This window comes from Pinus tabuliformis, chromosome 9, assembly GCF_031772625.1.
Source record: "Pinus tabuliformis cultivar Carrire ecotype Pingquan chromosome 9, CPIR1, whole genome shotgun sequence".
NCBI lineage: Eukaryota > Viridiplantae > Streptophyta > Pinopsida > Pinales > Pinaceae > Pinus > Pinus tabuliformis.
In genome coordinates, this window is record NC_142307.1 from 1,547,399,622 (window position 1) to 1,547,421,318 (window position 21,697).

Below are 21,697 nucleotides of genomic sequence, written 5' to 3' on the forward strand. Positions count from 1 at the left end.
AAATCATGGCATGATGGTAGAGCCATCCTTTTCATTGGGCATCGTAGTTAGCACCTCACTGACATTTGTTGCCCATGCTACTTTCATCTATGTAGGCTCAGGAGTCCTCTGTAGTCTTGCCATGACTTATGAGATGAAGAATCATTCCTCTTTGTTTCTTCACTTCGTTCTTGCCTTATACCCTAGAGGCTCCTTTATGTTGAGTTGTACTACTGCTTGCACATTTTGGCCTTGAGCTGGCTTCACTTGGACTCATGTTTAAGCCAACTTTTGACCATGATGACTGCAAAATCAAACTTGCATGCCCTTGACTTCTGCAACTTGACACACCTTGACCTGTGGAAGGAACATACCTTTGAGTGTCTTTGACCAGTTTTCACCTCCCTACATTGAGCATAGGAATGTTCTAATCCTAGGAACTAGATCATTTGTTTCACCGACCCTCATTCCTTCCACTGTACTATAACATTCTTTTATTCTTTTTCCAACTTAAAGAAAAAGACAAAAAAATTATATATTCCAAAAAGAGCGGGAATGGGACAATATTTCCACTTATTGTTGGCAGCTAGAGTCATTCGTGTCGCCCTTGAACAAAGAACTCAAAACAAAGTCTCTTATGTTTGGGCGGGATTTAGTTTGACTTAGGTATGCCTTAACCTTGTTATTGAGTCAGTTCCCCCCCGATTGGTTATCTCTTCCAACCATATGGAGGGTTCGTTTGTGCCTCCTACACAACAAGCTTATATAGAGTCATCATATGCTGCCACATAGTCACATTGAGTTGTGCTTTTGTTCAAGGGAAGTTAACTTGAGTCGGCCTCTCTACGATGTCTCTTGACTCATTTTTTAGTCAGTCATCTGTGGTTGTCAGTGACTTGTCTATCATCACATCAGCTATATTGGTCCTTTACTCATGTCAGTTTGAGAAGGTCCCCATTGACTTCTTGCTGGTGGGTTTTGTCCTTATCAATGACGACATCTTGCTCTGAGGACAGACCTAGAGCTGCACCCTGGCCCTATTTTCATTATTGATAGGTCACCTTGTGCTCAGCATTGATCAGTATAATGGGTCTTTGACTGAGTGGTTTCCCTTGTGTTCAAAATCAGCTTACATTATCACACATTTGGATTCATGCAGTACCTTGGTTTCCATTTGACCCTATTGGTGGATACCTCACCTCTGTGTCAGCTTTCATTATTGATTGGTTCAGAGGGTTTCTGTCATGTGCTAGCTACATCTTGTGTATGCCGGAAACGTGCTTTGGTTGGGTTACTACATCTTTTTCGTTTGATTCCTTCCACATTATTGGCCTACGGGTTACACTTGCACTAGATTAATGAAGGATGCCTTAATGCCTTCCTTCTAGCAGATATTTCCCTATCGACTATGAATCATTACTCTGGGGCAAATATCTAGAGTGCATTTGGTAGTACCTTGGGGTTTGCAGTCATTAGTGGCAGATCCTTCGCTATCGACAGTGGGAAACCATCATTGTCTCCTGATTGATAGATTCTTACAGGAGTTCGACTTCAGCTCATCTATTCACACTTATTAGATTGTAATGGGTACCTTGACGCTCATTATCATTATCGGTGAGTAGTCTCGCATTTTTTAATGGTATACATCAATGACCGGTAATCAAATGATTTCTCACATGGTCGACTTCAGATCATTTATTCCCATGGTGTAGAAATGTACCATGACAATCGGTGAAGACCTCAGGTTGTATCAGCATTCATTGGTCCACTTGACAATTGCTCCAGTTGCTGCTAGTTGATACCATTCCACCTTATATGTTGCAGTCATTCATGGTGACATTCTATATGTTGGCACCTGAGTTTGTAGTGTAGTACCATTTTACTCCATCATGTTCATCTGGTACTTTTTGGGATCAGTCTTTGATATCAGTGATCCGCTTCATCCTTCAGCATCATTGACATCCTTATATGTGATATTCAGACATGTACTTGTTCGATCATGATCAGATGATCCATTATGTATTTTCCAGTCTTTTATACTTGTGTACTTAGTGGATCCACTTGTACTTGATATGCGGACATGCTTTACTTTCTTTGAGCATGGGTATGCCCACCTCATACAATGTTTCTTTCTGATCTCCTTTTGTGGCTTAGCAGGCTGAACTCTGGTGAAGTCCTTCTCAGTTTTTGACAGATTTCCTTTCCATGTACTTACATAATATATTTCAACCATCATGTACCCCTTCTGACCTCATATATTAGGGGGCATCTATTATAGATCCAAATCTCACTCTTGATGTTTGTGATGCTGCAATCATGGCCTAGGGCAACCCCTCCTTCCAGACCTGGTCCAAATACTTAAAAAACAGTGTTTTACTCCCTATACGTGACATTGCCCTGAGCTAAACGTGTGTGTACGCGGGTCTATGTATACCCAACCTGTGTATATGTCTTAAAACACTTAAAAAAAAAATAAATCTCCTTAATTTCAGGCGGAGATCACGGGTTTTACCTGTTGATTACCTATTAGTGCTTGTGGCCAATTGTTCCCAACGAATTCCCAACTAAAAAACTACTTTGGGAGAAGTATAAAAAGGCTTCAATGGGAAGGCCTAAGGGAGGAGAGAAGAGAGAGAAATATCACTCTGCTGAGATTATCCCTAACCAGGTCTGAAGATCCTTGTGCTTCCATCACTTCCCCCATTTACAGGAAACCCTTATTTCCTTGTGTTATGATGTCTTTCTACTACTTGAGATATCACAGAGTAAGTCATGGAAGGAGTTTGTTGAAGGCTTGAGACTGGACAAATCTAGAGGATGATTCTACTTGGAGCCTGCGAAAGGACGACTCAGGTGAAATCATTCCTTTCTGTACTTTAGTTATCTATAATAAAAGAAACACTTGCCTTGTTCCTGATATAAATCTTCTTCATGTTTATGATATCAATGTTATGATTCACATATGAATGGTTGTTTCAATTGTATAACTAACTACCTTTCAATCAAGTAAGCAAGCAAGATAGGGGAGAATTTGATAAAATCCAAGGTAAATTCTAGAGAACCCCAACTCGGAAAAAAGTACAATAAGGCGGTTACCACCCTTTAGAATTAGTATCCAGTAAGCAACCAACAAGGAAGTCAGATACCAACATAGATCTGGACAACCAACAAGGAAGTCACCCAGATATCTGCTCGTAACCTTCTGCGGCATCTAGTATCGTGGCGGCCATTCTGCCTATTGGCATAACATCGAACAAGGGGGTGCCTCCCCACTCCACCACCCACATGTAGACTTCAAGACAGTATCACTCCTTGACTCAAATATTTTCCTTCAGAACTCTATGTTATGAAGATGATTTCTTTATGATGCTTGGTCCATATACTGTTGTGCTTTCTTGAATTGATTGTTTTGCAGGTTGAAGGAGTGAAAGGAACTCCAAGAGGGTTTGGACCCTGGCTGGATCTTCCCAAACGAAGGACCCCCAGGTGCACCTCTCTTCTTTTAGTTTGTTTATATTAGCATCATGGTTGTGTGGAATGTGTGTTTCTCTATGTATATAACCTCCGATCTGCTAGGGTATCAACCCAAGACCCTAGGGGAATTTATCCCTTAACATGGCTCTAACTTTCAGGAAGCTTTATCTAACCTAGGAAAAGTTCTAGACAAGTTTATTGAGATGAACCTATCCCTCAATTTGGAAAAATGTGACTTTTTTATGACTGAAGGGACTGTGCTAGGTCATGAAATATCTTAACAAGGACTACAGGTGGACCCCAACAAAATTGCCATCATCCAAAGGGTCCCACCTCCTCAAAAGGTGAGAGATGTTAGAAGCTTCCTACATTTCGCTGGGTATTACTGGAGATTCATTAAAGATTTGAGCAAGCTAGCCTCTCCTTTGTTTGGCCTTTTAGGTAAAGATGTCGAGTTTATATGGTCAGAAAACTGTCAAGAAGCGCTAGATACCTTGAAGAGCAAGCTCGTGATTGCCCCAATTCTGAGAAGCCCAAACTGGGCCCTACCTTTCCACATTCACATAGATGCCTCAAACAAAGCAATAGGAGCAGCCTTGGGGCAAATTGATGAAAAGTTACCTTATTCCATATACTTTATAAGCAAAAACTTGTCAAAGGCAAAGTTAAACTATACGGTGACTGAAAAGGAACTCCTAGTTGTCGTTCATTCCTTAAACAAATTCAAACATTATATCATAGGTTATCAAACCTTTGTGCACACTGATCATGCTGCAATTATATATTTAATGAACAAACTAGATGTGAATGCTCGCATTATTAGATGGTTTCTTTTACTACAACAATTTGATTTGACCATTGTTGATAATTCTGGGAAAGAAAATGTTGTTACTGACTTTTTGTCTAGAGTAAATTTTCCTGCAGGTGAAGAAGGAATGGTGGATGACCAAATACCGGATGAACACCTGTTTGCTATCTCAGTACTCTCTCCATGGTTTTCTGATATAGAAAACTCCTTGGTTTCAACACAGTTTCCACCACATCTGTCCTTAAAAGAGAAGAGCAAGATAGTGAGGAAAAGTTCCCTTTTCACCTGGATTGGGGGAAATCTCTTCAAACTTGGCCCAAATCAGATCTTGACAAGATGTGTCTGGGAGGAGGAAGTCTTTGACATCCTCCTGACCTGTCATGATGGGCCTTGTGGAGGTCATTTTGCAGCAGAAAGAACTACCTTCAAGATACTACAAGCAGGCTACTACTGGCCCACTCTTCATTAGGATGTGAGGAGATATACCAGCCAATGTGATCGATGTCAGATGATGGGGAAACCTACTCCAAAAAATGAAATTCCCATGCAACGTTAGATGACCCTTGAGCCATTTGAGAAGTGGGGCATGGAATTTTTGGGTCCTATCAACCCTCCTTCAAACCAGAAGCAATACATCATTGTGTGCACCAATTACCTAACAAAGTGGGTAGAGACAAAAGCAATAACAGAGGAAAAAGTAGCTGAATTTTTTAGAGAGAACATATTCTACAAGTTCGGGTATCCAAGAGAGTTGGTCATAGATCAAGGCTACTAGTTCACTTCCAACTTGAGTGAAGACCTGCTCACACATCATAGAATTAAGCACAAGACTTCCACCCTTATCATCCACAAGCCAATGGGTAAGTGGAGGTCACTAACAGAGCATTGGAAGGGATCCCGACAAAGGTAGTGAGCAACAAAAGAAAAAACTGGGTGGACAGATTAGTTGAGGCTACTTGGGCCTACAACACAACATGGAAGACCACTACAAGGTTCACACCCTATGAGCTAGTCTATAGGAAGAAAGCTTTGCTGTTAATAGAATTTAAATTCAATACCCTGAGGATGGAAGCCTGGCTGGACCTAGACCTCAACCATGCACAGAAAGAAAGATTACTCCAGCTCAATGGATTGGATGAACACAGAATGCAAGCCCTTCTCCATACAGAGGTAGTTCAGCTTTAGAGAAAGATATGGCATAACAAAAACACAAGGAGAAGAAATTCCAAGAGGGAGATTGGGCACTACTCTATGATTCAAGATATAAAGATTTGAAGGGCAAGCTAAGGAAAAGATGGCTGGGACCCTACACTGTGGAGAAATGCAATGACAATGGTTCTATTATGATCAGAACCATTGATGATGAGGCCATCCCCATGCTTGTCAATGGACATCGGTTGAAAGTCTACAAGAAACCCCTCTAAAAGTGAGAGTTCATTGAAGATTTGAATAAAATAGTGATGGTAGTGGAGCATGTCTTAGCCTCCACTTCACCCACTCACTGAAGAAAAAGAAAAAACAATAAAAAATAAGGACTCAAGTGAAAATCTCCATGAGGCGCTTGAGTCCCATCATTGGGTTTAAAACTCTCCTGAGGCAACCCAGTGATGTCAAAAAAAAAGAGAAGAAAAAAATAAGATCCCTGGGTGAAAACCTCCCTTAGAGGCACCTAGGGCAAGCAACTAGGGTGAAAACCTCCTTGAGGCACCATGGTTGTTTTCAAAACCAAAAAAAAGGAAAAAGAAAAATAAAAATGAATTTCTAGTCGCATTGCAGGTTTGCAGGAGGACTACAGGAAGAAACAAAAGGTGCCAAGGGAGCTCTGAAATCAATCCCAACACCTATCCTACCTTCCCACACCTCTCTCCATCATTCTTGGCATTCTTTTCACCTCATTGTGCTTCTTTTCTAGAAACTATGTTTTCTACATGAGGCTCCTGTAGGAATTACAGAGAACCAGAAATGAATAAAAAAGGCAGTTTGAGGGGTAGGGAATCTTCATAAAAGATCTAAAATCCTTTTGTAGTCTTCAAACCTCCTTGCCATCACTTCCATACCTGCATCACATCCCAAGCATCATTCTTCTTCCTGCCCGAGAAAAAACACAGAAAAAAAAAAAGAGTTTTTTTAGAAAAAAGAAAACAAAAAATAAGAAAGGAAACAACACCATCCACCTCACTTGAAGCCTACCTATTTCCTCTCCATCTCTATTTGCATTTTTGGCATCATCCTCATAGCACCAAGCACAAAAAATAGTTGAGATTTCAAAGGGAGAAGCAGCTACAAAATCCCCTGTAGGAATTCCTGTGGCAGTTGATCCCATTAAAATCTAGCATCAACAGCAAGAGGGTGTAAATTTGAAGGTTGAAGAAGACACCTGCAGATCAAATCCAGCCAAAGAGGAACCTGCATAAAGCACAGCCACACATTAGCAAGCAAATAGCATGCATCAAAGGAAACAAAGGCATGCAACAGAGAGAAAGAGCCATGGCCTTCACAGAAAAAACATTCGGATCTCAGGTAAGTAACTAACCCGCTCCTTTGTTTGCATTTGTATAATTAGGAAGCATGCAACAACAACGAGATGGTTGAGGTTGAACAAGGGAAAGGTGGCCAGTTAACTTGGCTACCTTCAGCTAGTTGACTTCACTCATCCAAAGATGTCACCCACATGTGCGCATAGTCAAACTCAAGAGAGATGTCAAGGACAGGTAGTGGAGGTGGTGTGAACTCCGATGCAATCATGAGGGATGATTATGAGGAAAGGGCCATGATGACAAGGTAGGTGGGGGCCATTAGTCTGAATGGGCCCAACGTACACTTGGCCAGCTTAGCCTCCATCACCGGAAATATCCATAAACAGCAATAAGTACTCCTCCTAGAGCACTCTCACCACCTTTTCCTTCATTCTCTCCTCAAAACTCCGCTCTTGCAATATCCTCGTGCCCCCACAGCCTCAAAACCATCATTCTCCATTGATATCTCCCATATTCCTGCTCTCGGCATTGTCTACAGGAGCACTTATAGGTTCTACAGGAGAACCTACAGGAATTCTACAGGAGGGACAACAGTGTTCTACAATAGGGCCAGTGAGTGGTTTTGAAGGGAGAAAACACAGGTTTTAGCACAATTCTCAGGCTGAGGAGGTAGATTCTATGCATACCACCATTGAACATCAAAATATGCAAGCAGTGGTTTAATTGTGAGGAAGAAATAAAGCCTTTAGGTGGAGGAAATACATAGAATAATTTCTACTTATTTCTTGAAAAAACACAGTCTCTCTATCTCTCTGTTTTTCTTCAAGAATTGTTGTCTCCATATCCACATTTGGTTTCCCAAGGAAGCATAAACAAAATGACATGAGGTTTTATGAGGAAGGAGCCCACCAACTCCTCCAGGCTCCATGCACATCCCCAAGTAGTGGACATATTCACAAGAGCAAATTGGATGAACCTTTTTTGAGAAATTCTGAGGGTTTGATGAGGAAATTGCTCAAGAATTTTCCCACTCTTTGGTCCTTCACACCAGAACAAATACCACTATCACCTTTATAGGCATTTCCATGGAGATAACCCCTGATTTTATCAGTAGGGTCACTACCCTTCCTCTTGGGTTGCCTTGGAGTAAGGATGAAAAACCAATTGGCCAGGCTGCCAAGAAAAACTTCTTCCAAAATAATGAAACCCCTGTAGAAGATAAAAATGGCATAAGAAGGGCTAGCACACCATGCCCTTGGGATGAGGTTAGCTATCAAATAATCAAGTATACTTCCTGTGAGGGGAGGTACAACATTGTCTATGGTCACCACTTTAGAATCATGCATTATTTAAAGCATGGCATGGACACTCCAACCCCTCAGAAGCTCAGCATCCCCTACTTCCTCCTACAATCTCTCATTGACTCTAGCATTAAAGTTCAAGCAGGGAATTTAGATCAGCTAGCTCACCATGGGTTAATCAAAATTTTAGTGGAAGAAGCCCTACATACATTTACACTCCCTATAGCCTGGGAAATCTTCAGAAACATGACAGCTGAAGATGACATAAAGACCCTGGCTTATGATATCAGTCCTACTGGCAGTGACGAGGAAGAGCAGCAAGGGGGAGAAGGTGAAGAAACTGATGATTTAGAAGAACAAGAAGGGAAGAAGGAAGAAACCAAGGTAGAGGAGGAGAAAGATGAAGAAACAGAGCAGGGAGAAACAAAGATAGAGAAAGAGACAGAAGGAGGAGAAAAAGGGGGAAAAAAGACAAAAGTGTCCCCTGAGACCCTAGAAAGAGAGGTAGCAGCTGCTCTCGCTGCCTTCAGCACACCAATTAAGCCAAAATGAAAGAGGAAGATGTAGATCTCAATGTATTTTAGGGCTAGGAATAGCACAAGAATCAAAACAAGGAAACCCTAGCCTTCTTCTAAAGTGCCAATTATTATTGATGATTCACCCTCTACCCAAGGAAAAGAATCCCCTTCCAAGGCACCTATCACTTATGAAAGGGGGACTCCTAGATCTCCCACATGGAAAGAAAAAGTAGAACTACATGACTCAAAAATAGTCCTACAGGAGGCACTGACTGTTCTATAGGAGACCCTGTTAAAACTACAGGAGACCCAAAAGCTTGAAAAAAGGGTAGAACGACAGCCACGGGGAAAAGAGGAAGCAACAGAGGCACAAGACCTGATCCCCAGCACAATCTTGGCTCCTACTGCAATCTTCTTGAGTGGGAAAGAAAAATTCCACAAAAATTTGCAATCCCTCTATTCTTTGAATTAGAGAAGGAAATGATAAGGACCCATAGATGGATGCAAATAGCCAAATCTAAAGGAGTTGAGGATATTGGCCATATGGAGAACAAACTCAAAGAAATAGGTAGAGAGTTAAGTGCCGTCAGACACAGAGAAGTAGTTGCAAGAAGGAAACTTGAAACAGAAAATGAATTGCTAAGGAGGCAGCTGCAAGAGAAAGAGACCCAACTGGTATGCATGGTCAGCTGGTCCATGGAGGCATTGCAATGTAGGGAACCAGCAAAATCCTATGGCCTGTATCTCAAGGACCAATGGTTGCAATTCAGATAAAGATTTTGGAACAAAGAGGCACCATGCCTTTCCATGATTACAGGCAGTTTATGGACCTGTGTGACCAAAGCACATCAGAAGATAAGGCAAAGATGGCATAATTCTACCTACATAATATGGCCCTCATAGACATGAATGTGTGGTACCCTAATGCTAGGCTAGGGGACCTACAACTAATGGCGATGGCCTCATGGATGAACCATGAACAGTTAAGGGTAGCAAAAATAAGAAGGTTGATGATAAAGGAGTAGAATGAGCCATTAATTATCAGAGCTGAGCCATCAGACCCCATGGCCCTCATCAGCGCACATAACCTGCTTGCACATAATCCTCAGATTGCATTTAGATATATCAGAGATCAAGAACAAGCCATTTCACATTTTGAGGATATGGAAAGATTACTTGGGGATGACTGTGTACATGCCTGTATGAGGAGATGGAATACCTTACCACACAATCTGTAGATCAGGGAATATCATTCCCCAATGAGGATGAGGGAAGCATTAAGGAGAGTGCCCATGTATAAGTGCTCCATGCAGAGGTTGAAGGTCAATTGGATTGGCCTAAAATTGAGTCCGCCACTGCTGCTAGGCATGCTGGAAGGCAGAAAGGAAGAAGAAGAGCAACAACAGTTGGAAGAGCTAGACATGAAGGCAGAATTCTATGACAAGGAAGAGGAGACCACATCAGAAGGATGGGATGCTAGGGAGGCCACCAGGGCCATAAAAGATGAGGAGAAGGACTAAGTTGCTCAGAGGATGAGAAACAATTTCAGTAGGGGGTGATGATGAGCCTCATAAATGGGTAATTATATGGGCTCATTTTACCTCCTAACCTAGTCAAATCAACCATTCTCTTAGCTTATTGTGTGATTTTAAAATTATATTCATGCTTATAAAGTGAGTTGATTTAGTTATGATGCCATGTGGTCTAATATGTGTTTAATGCAGATCATTGATGAATTTTGTAGTCAAAGTCAAGGATCCAGTGGAAAAATGGTAGCAATAACTCAAAGTGGACAAAGGAGAGGACTTACAGGAAGGAATTCCCCTCATTTATTACTCCTCACTTCAAATTCCCCTTCATGCAGCTTGGAGTACAAGTAGTTAAGTCATGCATTAGTAGGCAGTCGAGCAAGTGGAGGATAACCGATGATTATCTCGAGTTTTGGGAGCGAAGCCTCCCTGATTTTGAAGAAGCTACTGGAAGCTTCATTTGTATAAGTAGAGAGGCCTATGGCCTCACTAGGGTCAGATTTTTGTTGGATTTTTGTTGCAATATTGCTTATGTGAACTCTGCTCAACTTCGAGCTTATTATTTTGACAGTTCATGTAATCTTGTTATTGTTTTGAGAATAAAGATGGAATCATTTTTGAGTTAGCACTGAGTTACCTCATAGGGCTGAAGCTCTTGGGTTGGGGCCCAATCCAAGCATTCAAGCTCCTCTTTACATGTATTTGTATGTTTCATTTTAGTTTGTAGACTAGGTTTCTTTTAGATGCATTTCTTTCATGGTTAAGAATATGTTGCTTTTGATGATTCGATAGTTTTCTTCTATTTGTGCTTTCTATAGCAGGTTAAGCAGTCATAAAGAAAAGATTCAAAAGGCTAGCAACAGTGCCTTTGCCTCTCTTCCTCCTTTGGGACAATGATTTGAGGCAAAGACCCTCTTGCTGCCCCAAAAACATAGATTTTCCTCATTCATAGGACTTCTAGTGTTTGAAGCTTTCTAGTTGGTTCATAGTCTAGTTTTGCTTTGCTTCATTACTTATTCATCATGCTCATTTCCTTATTTACAACAATCTTCTTTCATGCTTTACTTTCCTGCAAATGTTATCAGCATTTCCTTTCATAGATCATAGTTTGCTTTGATGCAAAAACTCTGTTTTTCTAGATACATTTATTTCATTTTTTCCTTAATCTCATTGGTTGACTGTCAGTTGTTTATGTAGTAGATCTCTTCTACTAGTATGTCAGATTATCAGCCATCCCATCCTCCATCTAATCCATGCCCTACAGGTCGCCCAAGTCTCCCCTCAATTCTGCCTTAGTTTCCTACATTTTCCATAGAATTTCTTCCTCTCTCCTTAACCAAATCCAATCATCTTTCTCTCTCCTAATGATTCTTGGTAGACCATAAGCACCCTAACACCTCATTCCAACCTTCATCGACCTTTTCCACCAACTCTCACACCTTCAAAATAGTGAAAACTACTCTCGGCCTCCTCTTATAGGCCTCCTGTAAAACGTTGTTTTTCCTCCTATAGATTTCTTGTGTCCTCCTGTAGATTTTCCTGTAGGCTTTCTTTTGAAGGCTGAGTTTGGGAAAAGCCTCCAAAAGGACACCTAAGACATCCTAGGACCCATCCACACCATCCTACATCCTCTCAAGTCCCGAAACCACCCTCCATCGCCACCTATTCATTGCCACATTCACAAACAAATAAATTACATGCATGACATATTCACATAAAAATACAAAAAGATGCGTTTTGCTCATTTACTTCCAGAAATAGCTTAGGTAGATGTTGTTTAATTCCTTGAGTAGGTAATGGCATTCTTTTCATGGTTTTCATAGCACTTTCTGTAAAAGTAGGATTAGTTGGTTAACTAGGATTTCCTTGGTTTGTTTTACATTTCAGTCTTCATTTCTGCAAGTAGAATAGCATCAGTAGAGTAGTCTCTCTTTTTACTTTCATCACATATAGAGCTTCTTTTGGAATCCATAGAGGTTTGCTTGAGCTCCTAGTGATCTTGCACCGGCTGACCAAGGGACAATCTACAATAAGAACTAGTACTTGTGCATACAACATCATTGCTTACAAGTTTGTTACGAACTACCGGGTTGATAAAAGTAAAGTAGGTAGCCCAAGAGTTGCATCATTATTGCTGCAATACTGGTGCTCACCATGTAGTGTGGAGGAGAATATAATGCCAAAAGCACTGAACAGCCTGAACAACAGCCAAAGCCAACTTCTCGACATGAGCATAATGGGTCCCAGTATCGAGGAGATTGCGGTTGAGGTAATAAATGACATTTTCATGTACTTCATTGTCATCTTGCACTAGCACCATGGAAATAGTGCTAGAAGTTATGGCTAGATAGAGGAAATAATCACGATGATAGTTTAGAGGATGCAACAAAGGAGCATTATTGAGGACAACTTTCAAGTCATAAAAATACTTTTGGGTACCCCCATCCCAAATGAATGGAGTTCCTTTCTTAAGAAATCAGGTGAACCCTGAAGCTAGCTCATCATAGTTAGGCACAAAGTGATGAAGGAAATTTTCTTTCCCTTGCAGAATTTGTAATTGATGCTACAAAGAGGGAGGGGGTAGATTAACAATAGCCTCGAATTTGAGAGGATCAAGACGAATTCCATATTTTAACACAATAAAACCAAGGAGTCATCTAGATTTGAAGCAGAGGAGACACTTATGTGGATTCAGCTGAATGTTATAGTGTCTGCAAGAAAGAAAGATTTGTCGAAGATGATCAAGATGGTCATGGTTCTTATGTGAATGAGAAGGAAGATCATCCACATAAGGCTGAACAATGTTTCTAATGTCATGGAAAGCATAGGACATCACTCTTTCAAAAGTAGCACCAACATTCTTAAGGTTAAAAGGGAGCGTTTTATATGCAAAAGTCCCCCACAGACAGATAAAGGCGGTCTTATCTTGATCATCTAGTGCAATGTTTATCTGGTTATAAGCAAAAAAGCCATCCATAAAGGAGAATACCATTCTAGGGTGCACTGGATGAAGTCATTGATGAACAGGCTTCCAGTGAGGATAAGTCAGAATTTCATGCACAACTATACTTGGGTCAATGCCAAGAATTTATTTATACGAACATGCAAAAAAATCTTGAAACTCTTGAAAAAGATGAGTATAGAGCTTGATCTCATTAAGAGAACAAGTCACCCTAATATGAACGTTTTCAACAATACTAGTTTTAACAGAATTGTCAATATGCATCATTTCGGTAATATTAAGCATGTTCACTTCTGACCAAACTTCATGGGTCATGATAGGCATTTGGAGTGGTTAGGTTGGGAAATGAGAAGAGAACTCCTCAAGACAAGTAGACATGATCGTTGGGCCAGGAAAGAATGAGGAAAGATGATGAGTATCATTCCATGATGCTTCCTCCAGAGACATAATTTCGATGATACTTTCGGCAGAAGGAAAAGTCTCGATTAAGGGATTGGGATAATCTGAGGAACCAAGCCACGGGGATTGAGAATATGTGTCAAGAGATGTACTCGAAGCAATATGATTAGTATGTACTGAAGCTGAAGCTAAAAAAATCTCCACATAATTGATCTCGGCAGGGCTTAATGGCATAACATCATCCCATTATCAACAAGATCAGGAGGGGTAATTACCCAAGGATCAAACTTAGTTGAGATCATGTTGACTGAGTCAACATGCAGAGGTGGGAGAGGAAAAATACCAGTCAAGGCAGGATCTTTGAAAAGTCCAGCCCCCACACTCTCATATGGAGCACTGGTATGCTTCTTGTAAGTAACATTTCCATCCGAGGAGGAAGAGGCAAAGAAAGACAACTGGTTGACTATGATGATCTTCTCGTGATCAAGAAATCATAGCATATGGAAAAGAGAAAAGGCTACAACATGCATGGCATGGGTCCACTCCATCCAAGTAGAAGATTATAGTTAAGATTTGTATCAACAATTTCTACCTCGACATTGACTGTCTTGCCTTCCAAGGTAAAGGCATGTTTAGGAAGGACACCGAATGGGCAAGAATATCATCCATCAAAGGCTTCCAATGTGTTAGGTGATTGTTTTAGGGTAGGAGAACCAATTTCCTTCCAACAAGACACATACACGATGCAAGTGGAAGCACCTTCATCAATGACAGTACTGCGAACTGTCTTCTCATTAATGATCACCTAAATGAGAAAGGCAATTTGATGAGGTAAGCGTGGAACATGGTTTTCTAGATCAAAACAAATGACATTGGAATCAAATGGATCAATACCTCCAATAGCCAATAGCAATTCTTTCCACTGAGAAGGGTAACTTTAAAGGACCTTGAGAGCAGACATAGTTGATGGCGCTTGAGCCAAATCCTCAACAATGTTATAATGTTGAGCAACTTAAGTGTTTGGATTATATGAGGACTTTCATAGCACACCGTGAGAGGGTGGTCGAATAGTGGAATCAGGATTGGGTCGCTCTATATGGAGAGGAACGGAGGTAGATGGGTTAGAGGAGGAAGGGGAACCTTCTTTCTCTTTCCCTACTGTCGGAGTAGGTGTTTGATAATCTTTTGATCTGGTAGCCACATTTATAGGTGTATTCATCATGAACACTTGGGAACCTATGGAAGTAGAAGACTGAGGATAGTCCACCATTTGGGTCGGTTGGGACAGAAAGGGCTCTTTTAAGAAAGTCAGGGTCCCTTTGAGTAGGTGACTAACTTTATATCGTCGGGGACAATCTTTAGTGTCGTGATCCTCCTCAAAGATGAGGCATGGATACTTCAGCTTTCTTTAAGAAGCATCGCCAACAGACGACTTAGGAGGGCCCTGTTTCAGGGCATCGAATTTGATCTCACCTTTTCCCTTCTTTTTACCCTTAGAGGATTTGTCCGCTATGGTAGACTGAACAATGTGAAGCTCAGAGGTTTTACTAGGACTAGGTGAATTTTGAGAGGTATCATTGGAACCAATGTTTGAGACCAATTTCTGCTTGGAAGAAGATTTCGTGCGGGTCCAAACATGGAATCAATCACTCCATAAATAGGTGGCATAGCCGGACACTTCGATGTTATCAGATTAGATGATGGTCTTGGAGCATCAGGTAACATCTCATATAATGTGCCAGATTGTGAGTAGACTAGGTCCAAATACTGGGTATGAGAAATGACTTGCTCTTCTATAACACACCCTCCCATAGCTCTGTCCCTAGAAATCAGGTCGACGAATGATTCGGTGAACCATTATGTCAGTAACTAATCAGCAATTTTAAACTTGATCAGGTGATGCTGATGTCTCCATTCATGGATGTGATCAGAGATATGAGTCGCAATGTCTTTCTTAAGTGACGTAAGCAGATAGGTGCCAGTTTCATAGTGAACTGACAGTTGGAAATGAGTGAGGAAAGCCATAGTGAGAGTGTTGAAGTCACTATAGGTACCTCGAGGCAATTAGAAGTACCATTTCATGGTAGCCCCTGTGAGAGTTCTTTGAAAAAGCTGTAAACATATATAATCATCAATGTATGACTTGGAGGAGCACGAGAGGCGATATGTCATCACGTGGGCTTGTGGATACTCCTTCACTTTTCCCTCAAATTTTGGGTAATCGCTTGAAACTTTCGTTGGAACTGGAGGCCAATAAAGAAAATGACGAATAGGATCATTGGTAAGCCTTGACACAATCGAGAGTTCCAACATGGCCAAGAATGAAAATTTCATATTCAAAGGCATTTGGGGCCTCTGAGTAGGCCCGGACTGCGAAACCCATCCTTGATGGTAAGGATTTTTCCCCTACAGTGGAGGATTTTGTCCATATGGAATATGATTTTTCCCCCACTAAAGGTTACCTTGTTCGTAGGGAGGATTCTATCCTGGGTAACCTTGATATTGTCCTGCCATAGGCTTCTAATAAGCAAGATACATGTTAAAAGGTTGTTGGGCTTGTTGACCTTAGACATAAGGATTTTGAAAATGTTGACCCTGGACATAAGGATTTTGAAACTGTTGACCCTAGAGATATGAATTTTACACCTGTTGCCCTTAGCCATAAGGATTTTGAACTTGTTTCACTTGGAAATAAATATTTTGAGCTTGATGTTGTAGGACTTGACCTTGACCTTGCAAAGGCTAACCTTGTTGATATGAATATAAGGGTTGTTGCTACTAGGGTTGACCTTGTTGCTACAAAGGCTGGTTTTGTTGCTGTAAAGGTTGTCCGTAAGGATGCAGAGGTTGACCTTACGAGGAAATAGGTTAGGAGGACTAGTGAATAAACTGCATCTATGGCTGCAAAGTTTGTTGCAACTACTACAAGGGTTGACCTTGCGGTTGTTGCAGTCGTCCTTGCTGCTGCACTACCTACCCGTGCTACTGCAAGGATGGCCCTTGTTGTTGCAAAGGTTTCCCCTGCTGCTACAAGGGTTTCCCTTGTTGCTTCAAGGGTAATTGGATAGTTCTTAGCATGACACCCTGAGGGTACTGAAAGTTCTCGAATTGGATCTGGCCATATCCACCAAGCACAACAGATGGACCAGCCTAGATATAGGGCCCAACTTTAGGGATGTAAGGTGGATTTACCATCACTTGTGAACCATATGGAACATAAGGAGGTTGGAACAGAACTTGATCCACATATGCTTGTTGGTACAGGATGTCACTTGACCCAGATGGACCAGCAGGGTTTGACTGCTGGTATTGAGCATTACTCGATCTAGATGGACCAAAAGGATTCAGAATAACACCGTAAGAGGGCTGATTGATTCCAACCATGTGAGTTTGTGAGCCATTCGCATTAGTTGCACCATACATCATGGAGATATTTAGGTCATGGCCCCTAGGCGGTGGCACAGTCTGTCCACTTACTAGAGGGGTCAAAGAACTTATCGATACTTTACTTGATATAGTCAGTTGAATTGGAAGAGTTGATTGAAACAATGAAACAAGTGGAGTTAGGATGGTGGCTTGCACCGGAACTGAAGTGACTATAGTTTGAACAATTGGTCGAGAGGTCAGGTTCTGAACGAACAGAACTGAGGTAGGTATAGTGCTTGAAGACTAGACGGGGTTTTGATATAATGACAAGGCACTAGGAGTGACCAAAACCAACTGAGCTAGAGAGGTATAACCATGCGGCAATAAAGGTGTGCTATAATCAAGGTAAACAATAGTTGGAATGATTCCCGTGTAAGGGAAACCTTCTGGAGGGAATGGATATCCCTACTCATCAACTACGTGAGGAGTGTGTGTAGCAGAAACCTCTGAGTGACCCGGAGAGGAGACTCGGATATCACCTTCTGATTCCATCAGTGGAAACAAACGATGATGACCAACTGAAGATGTTTGAGGATATAATTCCAAAGGAATACCAGGTTGATCGTATAGACTGTATGGACATTGTGGTGATATCACAATAGGATCGAACAAAGGATTCATAGGGTAAACAATTAGTCCTTTCTAACATTCAGGAGTTGGCAGACTCTCATAAGTCTAGATAGGATTATCTGGAGATTTCGGGCTAGATTCATAAGGTGACCCAATATTTGATGGAGGAGGAAGAGATGACAAAGGTTGAATACTCAAAACAATTCCAAGTTCAACACCTTGATCCTCAAGTGGCTGCGGGAGTTTAGGGAGAGGATACTCAGATAATCTTTTAGATGGAGGAGAGGAAGAGGAACTAGGTGAACTTGATGGTTCAGCCGCGATGAATTTATCTCAAACAACAAGAGAAAAGAGATTAATTTCAAGGCTTCTTTAAAATATATTAAAGGTATACTCATGATGTGGCCGAGAATAAGACTATCAGGAATGTAATGTGATCGTGGGAAAAAAAATTTACGATGTTGAAATAGATTTATGCCTTTTCATGTTTTAAGAGTCAAGAAAAAGGAAAATATGGCTCTAGTCACTTTTCGCTTGAAGAAGATTGAAAGGACAACTGCTCGATGATATTTTAAATTTAAAGAGTCAAAAAGACCAAAATGACTACTCAGGATGATGTAGGCAAAAATATTACCATGTAACTATGAACTGCAGAATACCTCCCGACGAACTGAGAAGTACGGGCACGAAATCTCCTTGAATGATGTATTCAGTGTATCATGTTTACAAGGCAGCAGTTTCGGCTTCCTATGGATAAAGGTTTGAAAACCTAATGGGGTCTCCCTTTATATACACAACAATATAGGGAGCACAAGTCCATACTAGTGTTGTCTAGTGCTGAAGCGAATGACAGCTGCTAGGTTTAAAGACGTTGGAACACATCTCTAACCTAGAACTCTAAATGTGAGCATTAACTATGCAATGCACATTAGGTTAATTGAATACATTTTAAATTTTTATCTTGAAATTAAGTCTCATTTTTCAGGCCTTATCGATGTCACTTGAAAAAATCCTATATGAAACTATTTGAGACAAAACACTTTCAATCCGATGAATGTTTACACTAATTGAGAGCAGAGAAAATAATCAATGCAACAAACAAGCAACTGAAAGCAAGATGACTTTTCACTACTTCGCTTTTCAAAACAAAATAATGAAAATTCTTTCCACTTCCTATCCTTCCTATCAAATGCACTTCAACTAGCCCTTTCAACAGTAAAAGAATTTCCTTTCATTTCAAATGCTCATGATGATGCAATCCTAGCTTTCAATGGTGGTACTTAATGCAACATATCAATTTAACAAACTAGAATGATGTATTTTTTCAATGGAATGATAAAATGAATCTTTCACATAAACATTTCAATGAAAAATTTTCAAACAACCAACATCAATCATACACCAAGAAAGATCATAAGAACTCCTCTCAAACCAAGCATGCAAAGACACAATCGAAGAAAAATGAGCAATGTAATCTATGCTCGAAAAGAGACGTTCAATCAAGAGAAGAGAAAATGAAACTTTTTCACTTGTTCAATTGAAAACAAAGAAATACAAGGACTAAAACATGAAATGCATGGTGCAAATAACCAACAATTTGACTTGATGAGAAAACAAATGGTTGAATGGACAATTACCTAGATGCCCTAGGGACACAAACCATCCAAAAATAAAAAACAATCAAGGAAAAATCAAACCAATCAGGAAACAAATAAAGCTAATGAAGCTTTCTAGCCAGGGAGAATACATGCAAACACGCTATGAAATAGAACTTATGAGGACAAGACACACTGGCAATGATTGAATAGAAACCCTGATTTTAACCTACAGGAATCGACGTGACTGTCTAACTGACAACAAGCACCACAATGGGGTACGACACGATCATTCAAGAGTAAATCGCTCTAGCTGGCGCGACTGTCAGAAAATAAACAATGTCGATTGAGGGATTCAAAGAAAAAATAAAAAAAAATCAAAAATCAAAACCAGACCTGTCACTCTAAATTCAAGAGTTTAGGCAGAAAACAGTGTAAAGAACAGAAAACTAAAAAGAAAGAGTTATACGACAAAAGTCAACACAAATCATGAAATGCAAGAAATCTAAAGAGGGATGGATCCCTAGCAGAGTCACCAATTTTTGAAGCAGGAGTATCTTCTCTACAGACAGAGATGATCCCTCCAACCCAAGAGTGGGTCTAGCCACAAACAAGACAATCTAATGTAAATTTCCTTATATTAGAATAGAATAAGAGGGCCTACCTCTTTTAGCGCTAACCCACTTGATTTTGATCTTGCTTCCTTGCTACAACTTCATTTTGTTCCTTTCATTCAAATACCTGAAACAAACATACAAGAAACACAACAAACGTGATAGCATAAAATCAAATTCCATCTACTTAAAAGGTCAAGGATTTTTAAGCTATCAAATGTAATACTACACACAATATAGGAAATAAACCATTAGTTGTATTAATATAAACTTCAAAGAGAAATACAATCAGATCCTTGACGTTGCAGGTTCCCTTTGGCATGTTCGGGTTCCAGAACCACTATAAGCATCTCATGATTCACCCTCAAAACAATGGAAGTTCAAGGCTTCTTTCCTTTTACTCCAAACCGAACACTATAAGCTTATTCTCCCTTCACACACAAACTAGAAGGCTAAAGTTCTCAATATGGCTATCAAGATTTGCAGATAATTCCAACCCTTTCATTAGCTAGTTGAGGTTATGAAATCAACAGTTTATATAGCTTTGATAGAGGGAAAATGGATCCTATTATGGTGGGAGAGGCCTTATCCATTTTGGTTTGTTCCATTTTAATAGGGGAAAGGAGCCCAACAGTCTCTCTTAGCTCTATCTTGCTTAACCATTTACCAAACTTCCATTTACGAAGCTTCTAGAACTGGAAGCTTCAACTCCATTTTTAAAAACTTTACAAAAGAGGGTTGGTGTAGCTAATGAATGGCTCACTTTTGTCATTCAGCACTAGTCCTAGTTTTAAAATTTGCAAATCGATGCAGGGAAGGAACTGAGCACTAGCGTCGATCTTGAAAACTGGGTTTAAAGGAAGATTCTTGGGAAATGATGTAAGAGGGAAATGTTCTGCAGATGAAGAGGGATGAATGGACATGTTATTCATTGTAGGGAAACATGTGAGGATCACTATAGAGGTCCTCCAGGATTAAGGAACGAGGAGTACAGGGACAGTGACAAAATGCTATCTAACATGCACTCTGCCCCCAAGGTAATGTTTTCTTCGACCCTTGGTTGATCTCAAATGTTGATTTTGGTAGTAGGAGAGATGTTGGTCATGTTCCCTTCTTCGAAAGAATATGGGGCAGGTATGGGATTTTGAAACCAATCGACTTCACCATGGCTGAAGTATTTTGATTCTAGAGAATACTGGTCATGGGACTACTGTGGCAGGAAGTATGCATGGTGGTGAATATCATCCCAAGGGTCATCAGTGGTAAACATGGGTTCCATGATGTCCTCATCGAAATGGAATATGGGTGGATGGGAGGAAGACAGGCTACATGATGCAGCGGCATTACCTGGTGCATCAACCTGAGAAAGAAGGTTCACATACACATTGTCTTGAATGGTAGACGACGGGCTGGTAGACGAAGGATCTACTGATGTTGAGACCTGGGATTCTGTCGAAATAGGTTCAATAGAAATGTGGGTAGCAACCTCCAAAATTTTTTATGGCAAGGAACTCAAGGCTCATGCGTGTAACATGAAAACGTTCATAGAATTAATCTGTGAGATGGGAGGGGGAGGACCAGGAAAAGCACCTAACAATGAGGATTCTTTATAGACTCCAGGTGAAATATTGGTGGTAAGCATTGAAGACTCATTTCCAGGCATCGACGAGATGATGGACTCAGGGGAGGTCATGAATGCGACTCCTAGTAAGTCAATTGATCAATGGTAACGATCTTCCCTTCATGGGGGAAGCACATCTTGTGGAAAACCATAGACGCTACATCTGACATGAAATATGTGTAACTATGACGTAAGAGGATATTGTAATCTAAAGGGGCATTAATGACTTCAATGTCAACATGGACAGTCTTACCCGCAAGAGTCACTGGACAGTTGCGATACATGTGGAGGGGCTAAGAGGAGTTTCCAACCTAAGCACGTAAAGTGATGGTGGAGGGGGATAACTCAAGTAACTTTAGCTATTTTCAAACAACAATGGACATCACGTAGGTGGATGTGCCTTCATCAATAATGCATCTGGAGA